This window comes from Neolamprologus brichardi, chromosome 14, assembly GCF_056152115.1.
Source record: "Neolamprologus brichardi isolate AB-2024 chromosome 14, ASM5615211v1, whole genome shotgun sequence".
Taxonomy (NCBI): Eukaryota; Metazoa; Chordata; class Actinopteri; order Cichliformes; family Cichlidae; genus Neolamprologus; species Neolamprologus brichardi.
In genome coordinates, this window is record NC_142117.1 from 40,742,501 (window position 1) to 40,747,964 (window position 5,464).

A 5,464-nucleotide genomic window follows, 5' to 3' on the forward strand; every position below is an offset into this window, starting at 1 on the left:
AATGTATTCTGTAACGTATTCTGTTACGTTACTCAATGAGAGTAACATATTCTGAATACTTTGGATTACTTAATATATTATCATGCTGTTTACAACTACATGAATGTACTATTGCTGTGATTTATTACTGTTACTGAAGGTCCGCAGCTCCGAACCGTAGTAAAGGGACCTCTGACTAATACGGTGGGTTCTGTGTCGGCTCGTAGCTGAAAACTAGCTTTACTTTGTTGTCTGGGTCAACTTTGCTAGCAGAGACAGAGAGAGGCGTTGAAAGGCTGCTCCAACAGAACTTATTGTTTTTGGAGGAAAACACGAACACGGTGTACAGTCGAGTCTTAATAGCTTACTTACAGCTGGGCTCGTCAGGCTCTCTTCTTGGCTGCAGTGGTTATTATTATATTTACATGCTTCCAGCTCCCGTTTCTGCTCGATGACAGCTCGTACTTTTCCTTTTTCTCCCTCCCTCGCTCACAGACACATAACGTGTATGGCAGTCCATTCTCCCTGCAGCATGGACTACACTGCCCATGATGCTACATTCTTTAGAGCTATACCTGTAGCATTCTGCCTGTTAGCTTAGCACAACAACAACAAAAAGGCCTCTCTCACCCAGGAAACACAGAGAGAGAGAGCGTCACCCTGTAACCATGGCAACCGTAACGCTGCCTGGAACAACAGAACGTAGCTGTCAAACAAAACCCAAACAGTCCTGACCCGCCACAATATGAAACAGGGAAGTACCGCCATGTAATCCATTTACTTCAACAAAGTAACTGTATTCTAAATACCACCTTTTTAAACGGTAACTGTAACGGAATACAGTTACTCATATTTTGTATTTTAAATACGTAACGGCGGTACATGTATTCCGTTACTCCCCAACACTGCACACAAATATATATCACAATGTCACCAGGAGACCGAGGCCCTGTACAGGCTCTTGGTAAATGCATTGTGGAAATTAATGACTGGTTGTGCCACAATTTTCTCCAGCTAAACAAAAACAAAACTGAGGTAATAGTCTTTGCAGCCAAAGAAAAACGATCACAGGTCACCACAGAACTTCAATCTATACACCTAAAAACCACAAACCAGGTGAGAAATTTGGGTGTAGTGATGGACATAGACCTACATTTGGAAAAACACATTAAGGCAATAACAAAGTCAGCTTACTATCACCTCAAGAATATTTCAAGGATAAAAGATCTGCTGTCTCAACAGGACCTGGAAAAACTAGTCCATGCATTCATCTTTAGTAGGCTTGATTACTGTAACAGCATCTTTACAGGTCTACCTAAAAATCAGTCAGACAACTACAGGTCATTCAGAGCTCTGCTGCTCACTAAGACCAAACAAGTGGACCACATCAGTCCAGCTCTGAGGTCTTTACACTGGCTGCCTGTCCGTCAGAGGATAGACTTTAAAGTTCTGATGCTGGTCTATAAAGCTCTGAATGGTTTAGGACCAAAATACATCAGTGACCTCCTGACCCAGTGTGAACCTTCCAGATCCCTCAGGTCATCTGGATCCGGTCTTTTATCAGTTCCCAGAGTCAGAACCAGACACGGAGAAGCTGCATTCAGCTTTTATGCTCCTTATATCTGGAACAAACTCCCAGAAAGCCTCAGATTAGGGATGCACCGATACCGATACTGGTATCGGGTTTCGGAGCCGATACTGTAAAATGTGCGTGTACTCATGCTCGTAAAAGGTAACCGATACCATGAACCGATACTGATTTCATAAATCAGAGGGTGGCTTGTCATTTTTGTTGTAGTTTTTTAGATTGGCCACTAGGGGGACATCCCCTAGAGACAGTGCCAATAGTTCAGTGATATTCTTTTAAATTACAATGTGGAGACTCTGCAATAATTTAACAGAAGTGCTTATTTTTCACTTGAAATTTTTTTGTGGTCATTTTTATTAAGATATTATTTAATATTGGCGGAGAATAAAATAAAACCTGTCTTCCAATTCATTGAATTTGTGTGTGTGTGTGTGTGTGGTAGAAGTATCGGTTTTTGTACTCTGTATCGGCAAGTACTCAGATCCAAGTATCGGTATCGTATCGGTTTGAAAAATTTGGTATCGTTGCATCCCTAACATGAAGAGTAATAGATTACATCTCTCACAGTATCAGACCAACCAGCTGCTGTGGAAAGTCTTTTTTTAGACACAGAGATAAAAATGTTTGACTGAAAGCTGATAAGTGAAAACTGAGAATTTAGAAGGAAATATTTTCATCTCAGGATCTGATTAAACTGTCACACTAATGTTCATATTTTTTAAACAAACTTATTGATGAAGACACTCTGGTCCTGTGGAATAGTTCTCACTTTGGGAAGAGAGTCCCCAAAATACATGAAGGTGTGACGGGACGAGTCGTATATTCAGTAATTCATGGTTCTCCTTCATTTACTCTCCATGAGCTGACCCACTCAGACTCTGGACTGTACCAAGATGTGTGCTGGACTGAGGGCAACGTGACATATGAGAGAAACATCAGCCTGACTGTGTGTAGGACAGTAAGTAAGGAAACAAGAGAATCTGACGGTCCAGTGGATCAAATATGAACTGACGCTTGATGAAGATTTCAGGACTGAAGGTTCTGGGTATCTTTTGATGAATGACAGTAGAAGGGCACATTTCCTGAAGGAGACAAACATGTCAACACTTCATGTATCGAACATAAAAATGAACACAGTATACATTTGCCTGGTGATGAACCAACAGCAATGTGTGAGCAGTCATTCTGTACATTTGACCAAACAAACAAAGGTCATCTATCATCTATCAGAACGTAATTTAAATCTTTCTTCACCGCTGGTTGAATGAGACGTTGACAGATTGTTTTTTTCTTTCTATCACGTTTGTTTTTCTTTACTTAAAGAAATCAAATTATTGGTGGGGCCATGCCCCCTCTGTCCATGCCAAATCTACGCCCTTGGCCTAGTACATGGTTCTGTTGTTGTAATGATGGTCATGTCATCCATGTAGGCCCTAATGGGAGGAAGACGAAGGCAGTTAGGCAGTTTTGCAATCTTGGCTCAATACACACACACACACACACACACACACACACACGCGCGCACACACACACACACACACACACACACACACACACACACTCCATCTTTATCTGTATCTAGCATTTCCGAGCAGCATGTCTTCATTATCTGTGTGTCTGCAAACACTCTGGTTTCAGTGGTTTCAGATCCATTTCTCTCTCACGTTGGTACAAATTAGTAAACACTTTTTATATTTCACTGTTTTTACACAAGTAAGCAGCACGTCTTTATCAAGATCAATAAGCTGCTCGCAAACAAGAGTTTTAGTCAAAGGTAATGTAGTAATAATTAAACATTTTAGTATTATTTGTTGACTCCATGTTCTGAGTGTTACATTTTGCCAACTTGTCTATTGGCGATAAAAAGTTAAAGTTAGACTGAAAGCGGGTTCAAGTGTCCAGTGTTCTTCATGTCATGATGTTGCAGTGCACTCACACAGAGGCTGTGGATGCTCCAACAGCACAACTGTGGTTTGTCACTGATATGTGAGACTTGAGTTTGTGCAGCTGAAAGCAGATGAAGAGGTAATTAAAAAATAAATAAGAATATAACAAATTTATATTTTTATATCTATATATATGTGTGTGTGTATATATATATAAATTAGTTTGTGTGCTGCAGCAGGCCCTGTACTGATGAGGTCCGCATGGTTCCCTCATTTAGATCCAGGCAGACTTTGAGGTCATAAGTCATGATGTGAGCTGTTAACTTTTGGATTAGCTTGTGTGTTATTGCACTGAACATCTCAAGAACTTCAATGTTCTTTTATTTATTTTCAGTGTTGGGGAGTAACAGAATACATGTACCGAAGTTACGTATTAAAATAGAAAATATGAGTAACTGTATTCTGTTACAGTTACCATTTAAAATGGTGGTATTCAGAATACAGTTACTTTTTTGAAATAAAGGGATTACACGGCCGTCTTTTCCTGTTTCATATGTTCGGCTATGCCCTCTCTGTTTTTGGTAATTCCATGCCGACAGAAACCCCCAAAAAAACACGCATTAAGAGGCTCTAATGGCGGTGTCTCAATCTCGCGGCCCATGTCACCCTACTTGCATCCCACATAATGACGTGGAGAAATTTTTTTTTTCAATAATTGTTCAAAAATGATTTAATATAAAAGCAACAGGCAGACTGTTCCAGGCATAGCCCTAAAGAATGTAGCCTCATGGGCAGTGTAGCCCAGCTGTAAGTAAGCTATTAAGACTCGACTGTACACTGTGTTCGTGTTTTCCTCTGAAACAATAAGTTCTGTTGGAGCAGCCTTTCAACGCCTCTCTCTGTCTCTGCTAGCAAAGTTGACCCAGACAACAAAGTAAAGCTAGTTTTCAGCTACGAGCCCGACACAGAACCCGACGTATTAGCCAGAGGTCCCTTTACTACGGTTCGGAGCCGCGGACCTGTTTTATATACGCGCGGAATAGTTTTCTATATGAGATCGCTGCTAAAAGTGCAGCCTTACCTAATGTCCACCTACTGTTACTCATTTATATTAAGATTTAAAAATCTAGTTGGTGTTGGTATGGTGAGTAGCCTACAGTAATAGTAACAAATCACACAGCAATAGTACATTCATGTAGTTGTAAATAGCATGATAATATATTAAGTAATCCAAAGTATTCAGAATATGTTACTCTCATTGAGTAACGTAACGGATTACGTTACAAATACATGTTGGGGCATGTATTCTGTAATCCAAGGGCGTAGATTAGGTTTTGGCATTGGTGGGGATCGATGATTCCACCACCGAACCCTGCCCCGTTTCTTTTTCCCCCTTTTTGTCTTTGCTAAAGACAAAAAAAAAGATTAACAAAAGGGAGAAATATACTTGCCTACATGAACCACCAAGTCATCATCCAATTTCACCTGTGATCTTGTATCACCATTACTCTCTGAGCTCTGTGTTGGTTCTTCTGTCACCTGATAAATAGGACATACATGACAATAAGAATAAAATGTGTAGCTGCTTTAGTGTTTCTGTCAGTTTGTGCAGATCTTGACTCATCAGTAATGTTTGTAGGCTGAGTGCATTTTTAAAACAATTTGTGCAAACTGCACTACAAGGTGGAATATTTGCAAAATCATGACTACCTCATGATATTTTGCCTCAAAAATTAACCCTATGAATATGTCAGTACCATTAGGATGAAATTATTGTGTCACCAACATTTTAACGTTAGACATATAATTTTAACAGCTTCTATAAACTAATATCCTGGCTTGCTCGAGGCTCCGTTTTCTCTGACAGTTTCATGTATGTAAAATGTCCACTCTTGAGTCTCTCACCCCCCACTACCCACCGAGATGCCCGCATGAACAACTCCATTGCCATGATAAATGCCAGAGGGGAAATCGTGCAGCCTGCCATAACTCCATTGCCCAGGTGCTGCCA